The sequence below is a fragment of the Lactuca virosa genome, chromosome 4 (genome assembly GCF_052849685.1).
Source record: "Lactuca virosa cultivar CGN04683 chromosome 4, Lactuca_virosa_CGN04683_v6, whole genome shotgun sequence".
Taxonomy (NCBI): domain Eukaryota; kingdom Viridiplantae; phylum Streptophyta; class Magnoliopsida; order Asterales; family Asteraceae; genus Lactuca; species Lactuca virosa.
Window position 1 is genome coordinate 382,676,017 of NC_136429.1, and position 14,076 is coordinate 382,690,092.

Genomic DNA, 14,076 nt, shown 5'->3' on the forward strand with positions numbered 1-14,076 from the left:
AGTGCAACCCAAATGGACCATGTCCGGTCGGGTCAAGTACATACCAAATATAGTTATGGACTTAGACATTAATCCAACAGTCTCCCACTTGGATAAGTCTAAAACTATTATTGAGTATGACTTCAAAACCTAACTGGCAATCGTAGCTCTTAAAGCCGCTGTCGAACTCTGACCTTGTCAGTGACTTGTCCATTAGATAAGGGATCATATATGAAGGGTTTTGAGCATTCTAACACTTCCTAAGTGTACATGCAACCCTAATAACCTTGGATCTATGTTTGTCTAATTATCATGCAAAGTTGAATTCCAAGGTTATATTCTTATCTAGCATACATGGGGAACATTTTTAACTTGAATGAAAGATAGAATAACTTACCTTGTTGTTGATTATGATCCTTGAAACCTTGTGAGCCTAGCACCCCAAGTGTGATGCCTCAAATGCTTCACACAACACCAAATGCAAAGGAGTACACTTTGAGAGAATCTTACACCTGCAAAATCGGCTCTAGCCCTCTTGTTTCTTCGTGTAGCCGATTTTGGGAGATATCACATGGTTTATATAGTGTGTTGCATTAGGTAAACCCTAATGTAACATGACTCTTCATTTCCATGATCCATGGATTAACTCCATGGAGCATCCTATGGGTGGAACCCAACTTGATAATCCATGGAGCCTCTTAGCCCACTATATAAGTTATGGATAATTTACATAATCAACCCATATATTTAATTAGTTATCTTTTGATCACTTAATTAATTCTAAATTAATTCTTGATCAAACTAATTAAATAATATTTTTAATATATTAGAACTTATAATATATTAATAAACCATAAGTGTTATTTCTCTCATTTAGTTTATCCAATGCATGGTGCCATGCAACCCAAATGGACCATGCCGGGTCGGGTCAAGTATATACCAGAAATAGTTATGGACTTAGACACCTTATCCAACAGTCTCCCACTTGGATAAGTCTAATAACTATAACTGCAAGTATGACTTCAGGAACCGATCGGCAATCGTAGCTCTTTCAAGGTCTCTCGGAACTGAGAAGATGATGATACGCCATTTAAGATAAGTGATCATATAATCCTCTGTTCTAGATATCAGCCGGACAAATACATGGAACAATGTCTTACTTATTGACCAGCAGTTTGTTTCCCGATTTCCGATTTGTTTGACAAAGAACTTAATTGAACACATCAACTTAGTTCTGACCGGGCCCGATACATAGGTCAAAACAAAATCATCGAGGGGCCCAGATATCAGCTTCTAATCCAAGAAGGAACAGATACACTTCGACTTATATGTTTGTTCTACTACTCATTGAATTATACACAAGAGCACGTTTTATAACATCGAGTTACCAATGCGTTTTCGTACAATCAATGCATAACCAACTCATAAGTAACAAATCATATATCTAGGTTTGAAGACTTATATGATATTACCGTCTCACGATCACTCGAGATAAATTCCATGAAGTGATTCTAGTGAGCGTGGGTTGAGTCCAATGCTCAGAACTTATGAGCACTCATGAGTGTTGTAGCCATGTCCAACAACTTAGACCTTTGCAACCAATCATGACAGTCTTGATTCATACCTACTTCCTACATATGACCGACTGTGGAGGTTCGAATAATATGATATACCAAACATAATTATTCTGGAAGTCAAAACATGCAAAAGAAATATAGTAAACGATCGACAAGAGATAGCAACACTTTACTCATAAATAAAACACCTTTTATTCATCATCTAATGTCAATTACACTTTACAAATTTCAAGGTTATCTAACTACTAAATCTAATATCATCCTTCAGCCCTATGCTCCGAGCATGCTGGAGATGCTTAACCCGAGTCAGTTCCTTCGTGAGGGGATCTGCTGGATTCTCATTCGATGATACCCGCTTTGCCACGAGGAGTCCTTCTTCTATTCCATGTCTGATGAAATGGTATTTTCTGTCGATGTGTCTGGATCTCCCGTGATCCCTTGGTTCCTTGGCTAAGGCAACTGCACTTTCACTATCACAGAAAATTTCCATTGGCTCTTTAATAGCTGGTACAACTCCAAGGTCTCCAATGAAGTTCTTCAGCCATATCGCCTCCTTTGCTGCCTTGCTAGCTGCTATATACTCTGATTCGCAAGTTGAATCAGCCACTGTCTCTTGCTTGGAACTCTTCCAAGAAATTGCTCCTCCGTTTAAGGTAAAGACCCAGCCTGATTGAGAGCGGAAATTATCCCTATCAGTCTGAAAGCTAGCATCACTATACCCTACAACTCTCAAGTCTTCACTCCCACCGAGGGTAAGGACCCAGTCCTTAGTCCTCCGTAGGTACTTGAGGATATTCTTTACCGCAGTCCAGTGTGCCTTGCCAGGGTTCCCCTGATACCTGCTAACCATTCTCAAAGCAAAGGCTACATCAGGTTGAGTACACATCATAGCATACATGATCTATCCTACAGCCGAAGCATAAGGTATTCGACTCATTTCTGCTATCTCAGCCTCAGTACTATGGCTTTGTGTCTTACTCAATCTGGCATTAATCTGGATGGGTAACTCTCCTTTCTTGGAGTCCTGCATGCCGAATCTCTTCAGCACCTTATCCAAGTAGGTACTCTGACTAAGTCCAATTATTCTTTTACTCCGGTCTCTTAAGATCCTTATCCCTAGAATATAGGCAGCTTCTCCTAGGTTCTTCATAGAGAAACACTTCCCAAGCCAGGACTTAACTTCCTGCAGAGTTGGGATGTCATTTCCTATGAGTAGTATGTCATCCACATACAATACCAAAAAACTAACTATACTCCCACTAGCCTTGACATATACACAAGATTCATCTTCACTCCTAGAAAAGCCAAACTCTTTGACTTTCTCATCAAAGCAAAGATTCCATCTGCGAGGTGCTTGCTTTAACCCATATATGGATTTCTCATGCTTACACACTCTATTAGGGTACTCTATATTGATAAAACCCTATGGCTAACTCATGTAAACATCCTCAGCCAACTTTCCATTAAGGAAAGCGGTTTTGACATCCATTTGCCATATTTCATAGTCATGAAATGCAGCTATGGCTAACAGAACCCTAATAGACTTAATCTTGGCCACTGGAGAAAAGGTCTCATCATAATCAACTCTCGGAATTTGTGAGAAACCCTTTGCAACCAGTCGTGCCGTATAAGTGTGTACATTACCATCCATGTTGGTCTTCTTCTTGAAGATCCATTTGCACCATACAGTCTTACGACCTGGTACATTTTCAACCAAGTTCCAAACTTGATTGTCATACATGGACTGTATCTCGCTGTCCATTGCCTCTTTCCACTTGGCTGACTCAGGGCCTGCCATGGCTTCCGCGTAACTGTTAGGTTCATCCAGACCTATCAGTGTCTCATCACTGATAAGTGTATCACCTTCCGCAGTAATATGGAATCCATAGTAATGCTCAGGTGCATTCCTAACCCTTGTGGAACGCCTCAGAGGTACAGACTTGTCAATTGGCTCAACAGGAGTTTCCTCCTCAAGTTGAGTGCTAGGGTTTGAAGTTCCTTCACCACTTGACTCTTGAATTTCTTCAAGGTCAACTTGCCTCCCACTGTCTCCTTGGCTTATGAACTCTCTCTCTCTCGAAAGAAAGCCCTCCTAGCTATAAATACCACATTCTCACTAGGTCTGTAGAAGAGGTAACCCAAGGATTTTTGTGGGTAGCCGATGAAAATACACCTCTCACTTCGAGGTTCGAGCTTATCATGAGTCTCGCGTCTCACGAAAGCCTCGCAACCCCAAATCTTAATGTGGTCTAGTTTGAGTACTTTACCAGTCCACATCTCATGAGGAGTTTTGGCAACTTTCTTTGTGGGGACTAGATTAAGGATATGGGCGGCAGTCTCTAAGGCATACCCCCAAAATGAGATTGGTAGCGAAGCTCGACTCATCATGGAACGAACCATATCCAACAAGGTTCTATTACGCCTCTCAGCTACACCATTCAACTGCGGTGTCCTGGGAGGTGTCAATTGTGAGACAATCCCACATTCCCTAAGATAGTCGAGGAACTCTGAACTAAGATACTCACCACCTCGATCGGATCGAAGCATCTTAATGTTCCTGCCCAATTGATTCTCGACTTCCTGTTTAAACTCTTTAAACCTCTCAAAAGTCTCTGAGTTATGCTTGATTAAGTAGACATATCCATATCTACTGTAATCATCAGTAAAAGTCAAATAATAACGATTAGCATCCCTTGTGGCATGTTTGAAGGGCCCACACACATCCGTGTGTATAAGATCCAACAAACCTTCACCCCTGTCACAAGAACCTGTGAAGGGTGACTTTGTCATTTTTCCAAGTAAGCATGATTCGCAACTATCATCTGACTTTAGGTCAAATGACTCCAAGACTCCATCCTTTTGGAGTTGGTCTATGCGTTTCTTGCTTATATGTCCAAGACGACAATGCCATAATGATGCTTTATCCAAGTTATTATCATTAACAGAATCAATACACAATACATTATTTCCTAAGTTATCAACCACAGATACAGTTTCATACACACCATCACAAGGTAATTCTTTAAAATAAAGAACATTATTAAAGAAAGCATTACTCGAACCAACTTTATTATCAAATGAAAAGGTGAAACCTTGTTTATACAATGCATGAAAGGAAATGATATTTCTTGCCATTTCTGGCAAATAACAACATTTATTCAAATCTAAACTAAACCCACTACTTAGTGATAAAGTATAAACTCCAATCTTGGTAATAGGTAAAGCTTTCCTATTCCCCATGATTAAGTTTATTCTTCCATGCTCCACATTCTCACTTCTTCTTAGTCTCTGCAAATCAGAACATATATGAATACCACAACCGGTATCAAGGACCCAAGAGTTAGAATGGGGTGAGTTATTAGATAAGATTGTGTAAATACCTGCATGGTTGGGTTTAACTTTCCCATCCTTCACATCTTGCTGGTACTTTGGGCAGTTCCGCTTCCAATGTGACTTTTCATGGCAATAGAAGCATTCAGCCTCTTTTGGGTCAGAAGAAGGAGTGACGAAACCTTTCTTGGTTCCATTTGAAGAGGAGCCTTCAAGGGTCTTACCCTTGGTACCCTTCGAGGGGCTCTTCCTCTTCTTACTCTTCCCTTTCCCAATTTCCAAGACAGGGGCGGAGTTGGAAGGAGTAGAAGTAACAACCGACTTACCCTTAAGACCACTTTCCGCGGTCTTTAGGAGTCCTTGAAGTTTGTTGAGTGTGACTTCTTCCTTATTCATGTGATATGTCATGCGGAATTGATCATAGCACGAGGGTAAGGAGTGCAAAATGATATCTATTGCAAGCTCCTCAGGGAAGTTCACATTAAGCTTCAGCAAACGGTCCACAAATCTTTGCATTTTCTGTATGTGGCCCGTGATGGGTTCACCATCCTTCATTCGGGTTGTTATCATGGAGGAGATGATTTCATACCTCTCTTGTCGTGCACTTTGATGGTATCTTTCCATCAAGTCTTGGTGCATTTCAAAAGGGTAGAAGTCCTCATAGGACTTTTGGAGTTCTGCTGTCATGGTGGCCATCATGATGCATGCCACTTTGGTGGCATCCCTTTCATGTGCCTGGAAGTCAGCGATCTCCTGAGGAGTTGCAGTGGTCTCATCAATCTCTTTAAGCTCCTTATCGAGGACCTATTCCTTGTCCTCATAGCGGGTAATCATCCTGATGTTTCTGATCCATTCATTGAAGTTGGATCCATCAAAAGTGACTTTCCCACACAAGTTCATAAGGGTAAAGGAGCCATTAGGATTAGAGCCAGAAGCAGCATTGTTTGAAGACATCTGAGCAAGAAGAAAAACAAGCTTAGTTTAGATATAAATATAGTCCTTAATAAAACACCCAAATGCGATATTAAGGCTAGGACCCAATCATAATATATTATACTTAGAAGAGGTATGCCGTAATCTAAGTAATAACATATTTGAAAGGTAGGTGAATGACGATTCACCAATTTCCACCAAAAAAAGAAATATTAATATATTAAGTTTTTAATTTGGTTCTTAGAAATTCCTAGATTCTTTTGAGATTCAATGAAATTTTCAAAGGCATGTTTCCATCTCGAGTGTGCCCTCCAAGTTTTGTGACTGGGATACCGAGGATCACAAAACGAGGTGGGAAGTAACCATGCAAATCACTTGGTACACTCAATGTTTCTTACTCAATCGATGTGTCGGTTAACCACACGAGCTCCACCGACCTATAATAAACTTTAAGTCACCCTTTACCTACCTTGTTAAGTCCAAGTTAGTGTGCCGGTTAACCACACGAGCTCCACTAACGACTTAAACAAAGTGTAAAGTGTAATTTCATGGATTAGCACCTTATTCACATTTTCCTAAAGGAACTAAGATTGGGAATTTAATAAAACATTTAGTTACTTTATAATATTTCATTATACTTTTAATGAGAATTTATAAGTCCTTGTCCTACCCGTTCGGCTAACGACCCTCCACCGATCAAGGAAGCGGTGGGTGAGAGTGGACACCCATTAAGTTTCCATTTTATAGGCAACAACCTTATACCTCCCTTATAGACCGGCTTCGTGAATGAGGCGTATTAGCGGTAAGACGACTTGATCTTATACATATATATATTAGTAACTTATAATATTATAAAGTATAAGGGTTGAATTTTAACTTTTAAAATTCAAAGAGTTGGAACTAAAGTTTTTAATCAAGACTTTACTTGTTCCAAAACTTGAGGGCAAGTTTTGTAAACTTTCAAAACTTTTCATTTCTTATAACTTATGAATTAATTTGAGTATTAAAAATGAAAACTCTTCATTTTTATAACCCTTGTGTTCTTTTAATGGTTTTTATTAAAGTGTGACCTTTGGTTTTCCATAACTTGAGGACAAGTTATGGACTCCATTAAAACACATAATGATCATGAATTAAACTACCAAGTAGGTTACAAACAATTCCTATGATCATCTAATCTTCATATGTTCAAGAACATGAATATGAACATTTTCAAGAATCATAAATTACTCTTAAAACTTGTAATTTTTTATAATTGCCATTGTAAATGGATTAACATAAACATTACACCATCTAAAACAAGTTTTAAAGCACCAAAACAGTTTAGGGTAATGTTTCTACTCCATTTCCAGCAACAAAAGTCGAAAATCTGTTGTCAGGGCCTCCTACTCGTCGAGTGCATGAACCTACTCGATGAGTAGGATGAATTTACACTTGGACTCGTCGAGTCCCCCCATGGACTCGGCGAGTTCAGTCGTAAGACAGCAAGCTGTTTCGATTTTTAACACATTTTTGCATAAATAACAAACAAACAAGCCTAGGCTCTGATACCACTGAAGGGTTTTGAGCATTCTAACACTTCCTAAGTGTACATGCAACCCTAATAACCTTGGATCTATATTTGTCTAATTATCATGCAAAGTTGAATTCCAAGGTTATATTCTTATCTAGCATACATGGGGAACATTTTTAACTTGAATGAAAGATAGAATAACTTACCTTGTTGTTGATTATGATCCTGGAAACCTTGTGAGCCTAGCACCCCAAGTGTGATGCCTCAAATGCTTCACACAACACCAAATGCAAAGGAGTAAACTTTGAGAGAATCTTACACTTGCAAAATCGGCTCTAGCCCTCTTGTTTCTTCGTGTAGCCGATTTTGGGAGATATCACATGGTTTATATAGTGTGTTGCATTAGGTAAACCCTAATGTAACATGACTCTTCATTTCCATGATCCATGGATTAACTCCATGGAGCATCCTATGGGTGGAACCCAACTTGATAATCCATGGAGCCTCTTAGCCTACTATATAAGTTATGGATGATTTACATAATCAACCCATATATTTAATTAGTTATCTTTTGATCACTTAATTAATTCTAAATTAATTCTTGATCAAACTAATTAAATAATATTATTAATATATTAGAACTTATAATATATTAATAAACCATAAGTGTTATTTCTCTCATTTAGTTTATCCAATGCATGGTGCCATGCAACCCAAATGGACCATGCAGGGTCGGGTCAAGTATATACCAGAAATAGTTATGGACTTAGACACCTTATCCAACAATATATTCCTGCATTCTAGATATCATATGGACTGAGACATGGATTATAATCATTCTCTTTGTCCATTTGTTGTTTCCCGATTTCCAGTTTATGATGACTGACTGATTGAACAAATCAAATCAGTCATGGCTTGGCCAAGCACTCACATGTGTCATCGCTAAATCATCGAGGGGCCCACAGATATCGCTTTTATCCTGAAGGTAAAAGGAATGGATAAACTTCAACTCATATGGCTTGTTCTACTACTTGTTGAATCATACACAAAGGCACGTTTTATAACATCGAGTTACCAAATGCGTTTTCGTGCAATCAATGTATAACCAACTTATAGTAATGTGACAACCGTCAAAATTCGAGTCAGTTCTAGATTTGACTAGACTTATTTGCATATATATGCACTACACATACTAGACTTAGTAACTAGAAGCTAAGTTATAACCTACTAGAAACTTGGAAACAATTAGAAACAATGGATTATGTGCTTGGATTTCACATTGGTATGTGAATTCTACAACTACTTAACTGTAGTGAATATCCGTATTTAGGTCACTCTTTGACTCGAACACCTTTTCATGAATCATATACACACATTATTCACTTGACCTAGAAGTAGAAATTAGGTCAAAGTCTCATAGAAACTTAAGTCAAAGTTGAAGAGTAGGACTAGTATACTTGATTCCTCAATTTCGTTTGAATCTCGGAATCACTACATAGAATGCCAATAAACCGCTAAAAATAAATTACAAACAATATTTCTAATTTGAATAAGAGTTATGAAACTCTAAAATAGTTTGAAGTCTCAAAATTCAAGTAATTTTGATATCCAAAGATTTACAAACTCTCAAAAACCCTAAATGCCCTAAAAACTCACATTTATAAACTTTAACCTTAAAAATTCTATAAAAATAATCATGAACCTTATAATATGATCTTATAACAATTAAAATTATGAAAATGCATTCAAGGAAAATGAAATTTAACTCATTAACATTTACCCTTAATTTATAAACCAAAAATCAACACTTTTATGCATACAAACTTGGTTAAGTTGCATCTTTTATAAATAATTGATATTTTTATAAAATATTTAAAATTTATAAAGACAAATGAAAGGGAGATGGATATTATAACATCAAAAGTCGGATTTCTCTTTCCCTCTCTCTCTCTCCTCTTCCCAACACACTCAATCACTTTCCCAACACACCCACTCCATCTCTTTCTCTCTCACACTCCCTCACTTCATTTTCTCTCTATTCTCTCTTCCTCTCTCCCTCAACCACGAAATTGTCCAGAAAACTAGTCCAAGAACACACCTCAAACACAAAATCTTCATCATGTAGTGGTGTTCATTAAGGTAGAACACGATTTCCTTTCATTTTCCTTCAAGTTTTTAAGATTTTTCTTGCATTTCCTTCTTCTTCTACACCTTTCTATTAGAAAATATGTGTGCATGTTCATTCACTTCAGTTTTGATGATGATGGTGGTAGATTTTCACCAAAAACATCTTGCATGTTACAAAATGGTGAAGATCCATGTCCTAAACCTAAGTCAAAACAATGGAAATGCACTTTTCTACAAGTTTTGGTGGAAAATCACCACATGCACTCTAAGTTTTCTTTAAAAAACGATTTTTGAACATTTCAAACTCATGAATGGTCTTCAAACAAACATGCATGTGATGATCTTCAAGCTTAGATGCTAGATCATCAAAGTATGTTGTTAAAAGCTTTCAAATATGTTCATGAAGGATTTATTTCCAAATAAATATCTAAAACTCCTTTTCTGACCAAATCCGATTTTTCCCGGATTCCCATCAACAAAATAAGATGCTCTGTAAATTTCCAGAAGATAATTCATTTATCTCGAGTTACTATAATTAATGCAAGAAAATAGGGCAGTAAATCATATAAAATACTTTCTGGGGTCTATAAATCCTAGTTAAATTCGTGGAGGACACCTATGCTAAATAATGATCGCTCATTAAGTTTCATCGATTTTTGTTAGTGTTTAATATGGTTTTGAATTTTCTTTTTGTTTAGCTCCAATAAATCATAAAACCACTTTAGATAATTTGAAAAGGTTATATAATAATTTTTGCAGCTTATACTCTCTGCGGAAGACTTAAAAAAATATGTTCAGAATTTTTCATAATGTATTCCTATTTTTCCCCGATTTTTGTGTATATTATGGACTAAAAACAGGAAAAATAGTTCTGCTCACCCAAAATTCATGAAAATTTACCAGAACACTTTCTAGTACATTAGGAGGCTACTAAAAATTTTGATGATTTTTCTCTTTTATACTATTTTTCTCCTATTTTCTAAGATTAAATACACTTAAATACACAAAATCGGATTTCAGTATATAAAAACCACATTTGGTATTTTTCCCAGATTATTTACTCTGTAAATGAAGTGTACAAAAATTTTGGTAATTTACGTTAACTGTTTAATAATTATTCTCCAATTAATGATTATTTAAGAGGATAAAACAAAGAAAAATAGAAAGACTAAATGAAAAATATATTTTATATTTTTCACAGCTTCTACATGTATAATAAAAGTGTTACAAAAATTTTGGGCAATTTTGGAAACTGTTTTCTATTTATTTCAATTTTTATTAGAATAAATGCTCAAAAATCATAAAATTGGGTTAAACAGTTTAGAAATCAATTTTTATATTTTTCCCAACTTAAGAATGTTTAATAACAAAATTACAAAAATTTTGGGCAATTTTGGAAATTGTTTTCTATTTATTGCAATTTTTATTAGAATAAATGCTCAAAAATCATAAAATTGGGTTAAACAGTTTAGAAATCAATTTTTATATTTTTCCCAACTTAAGAATGTTTAATAACAATATCACAAAAAGTTTGGGTAATTTTGGAAACTGTTTTCTATTTATGCCCATTTTTATTAGAATAAATGCATAAAAATCCTAAAATTGGGTTAAACAGATTAAAAACCCCTTTTTATATTTTTCCCAGCTTAAGTATGTGTAATGACATTGTTATAAAAAGGTTGGGGTATTTTCATAACTGATTTCTATTTTTCATAAATTTGTATCTATTTAGAGAATTAAATATGTGAAAAATGGTTATACATATTCATAATCCATGAAAATTTATCTAGAAGTCTTTTAGTACATTTAGAACCAAAATCTGTAGTTTGATAATTTTTATTAATTGTTTAGGATTTTTCATGATTTTATGGTTATTCAAGAAACTAAAATCGTGAAAAATAGTCAGACAAATCAAAAACTCAAGAAAATTTATCTTAAGGTCTTTGACTTCAATTAAAACTTAAATGCAAAGTTTGGGAAAGTTTAGAACTAAATTGATTTAGTTTTGAATATTTAATCATTGGAACACCTCTAAAATGTTAAATATTAACATTTCAATAATGGAAATTTTCCACTTAAATTTTTATACAACAATTGATTCTTTGAAACTTAATTTCCACAGCAAAAAATGTTTGTAACTTATCAATATTAAATTTTGACACATTATTGGCATAATTCTATTGTAGTAGTAAGTATACTAGTGTTAGATTTCGATTACAGACTCACTAGCGAATACCATTATTGTAGGAATCGGTAGTGGTACACGTGGAACGTAGCTCAAGGCACCATTTGCATCATCTAAATGCATTGTGAGTATTCACGCACTCCCCTATTTTCAGTTTTTATGTTTTGGGGTGGAAAAGCATGTCCCGATAAACTATTATTTGAATGTTGTATTTAAATTGATTTGTATCAAACATGATTGCTATTTTATTGCTATGTCTCTCTATGTATGTCTATGCAACACGGAACATGAGAACTTATCGTACTAACGCCCTTCCCTTATCTCTAACCATTAACTCTTTGAGCCAATGGTCATTATGGATAGCGCTATTAGGAATTGACAACTCCTCACTCGCCCTATTGCTGGAGTGCATGATACCATATTCATCTATGGAACGATAAGCATAGATCTTGATAGGGCTTCAGTCATAGGTTTGGTTGAGACTCATTGTTTGCTCATACACATACAATCTCGTTTCTCGTTATAGCAATAAACTTGTTATTAATTATAGCAATGAACTTTGTTTCTCATTACAACAACGAACTTTTATTACTGAAAACTTATATACATGTTTTAGCAATGAAATTGTTTGCTCCTTGTAGCAACGAAATTGATTGCTCATTTTAGCAATGAAACTTGTTTACTCGTTTGAGTAACGAACTTTATCTTCCATGAGAATATGAATGTTGCATCTTATTTGGGCAACATACTTTATCTCTCATGATGACAAAGAACTTTGTTTTTACAAACTTATTTACTCATTTTAACAATATACCTTTATTATTGGAAAGTTTTATCAAAACTTTGATTTCAATTCATGGAACCAATATTATTTTGTTTATCTGTGAGTACTCACCAACTATTTTTATAGTTGACGCTCGTTTTACATGCTTTTTCAGGAATCATCGAGTAAGTGGCACTTAGGGACACTTCACTTTTAGGAGCATTCGCATGTGTTGTATTTCAATTTACATTATAATTTCTTTTAAAAGTTGTTCAAACCCATTGTAAAATTGTAATGATTTTTAATACTATGGTTGGTGTTGTCTTTTAACTTTTGCTATGAAACCCTTTATACTGTCACGCTTCGTGTTTCCGCTTTAGCGGGGTGTGACAGGAAATGGTATCAGAGCCGAAGGTTATAGAGAATACCGGTTTTCCTTTGGAAAACCACAACTATAGCCAAAAAATTTCTAAACGTTTTTAATATACTGAACATACTACTGGTATAACTAATTCGAGTACGCATTATTAGACTTTAATTAAGTATAGCCTGGCCAACTATGCTTAATTAAGGAAACTTAATGTGAGGCTTGAAACGGTTATAGTAGAATTATGTTCAAAACGATTTTCAACTTAAACTTTTGAAAAAAAAAAAATTTCGGTGTGCGTACGGGCATTGCATATTAGAGGCATTCATCTAGATACACTTAGAAACTAAGTGCACTTTTATAACAATGCCGTTATTTAGAAATATTCTTGTCCCTTATCAAGTGCTAGGTTAACCACTTAGATTATATCACTAGCCACTCTAGGAGCAATGCACTTAGTACTAAGAATGGGTATTCCTCGATAGCTATTGAATTTAGATGTAAGATTAGTAGCTAGATATACACTAGTAATTATCTTAAGTCGAAACATATACCAATTATTCCTCAATACCTCTTCATCGTCTTCAAGAGTTACAACGATGAAAAAGTGTTTCGATATCGACACGAATGATAATTGGAGCATCGCGTAAGGAGGTAGATGAGTCGCCACTAAGTAATCACTTGTATACCATTGATGGGCATTCCGGATTCGACTCACGAGGAGACACGAAAGTTTAACCCATACGTGAGACCTTATTACTACGCTACGATTTAGCTCTATGTTGTTTCCACCTTGAGCTTAAAACTTAACATAGGATGTCCCTTTGACCTCTATAAAAAGTCGTAAACTACATTGACACCATAAAACGTTTTTCAAACAATTTTTCTTGTCCTTTATCTTTGGGAAAAAGACATCGGTACTCGTCTTATACTCGCCTTGTACTCGCCTTAGTATTTAGGTACGATCAGCTACACTAACATACTTATTCCTTATTTCTTAATCTTCCATCAAAAAGTTATTTCGTTTCATCGGTTTTATTTATCATCGATAAAATACTTTATAACTACTTCATACAACTTACTAGACCTTTCCTAACAATTTACGCCATATTCTCGCTAAAAATCTTTTGACAACTTGTTTTAACTTAACACTTTTCTTCAAAACTCAATTTAACCAATATTGTTTTTAATCATGCTATTACAATCTCATTTCAAATCTATTTCAGTGGATAGATGTGCTTTTGAGGGCACATAAACCATTTTAAACATTGCTTACCATTTTGACACGTCTTCGAAAAAGTA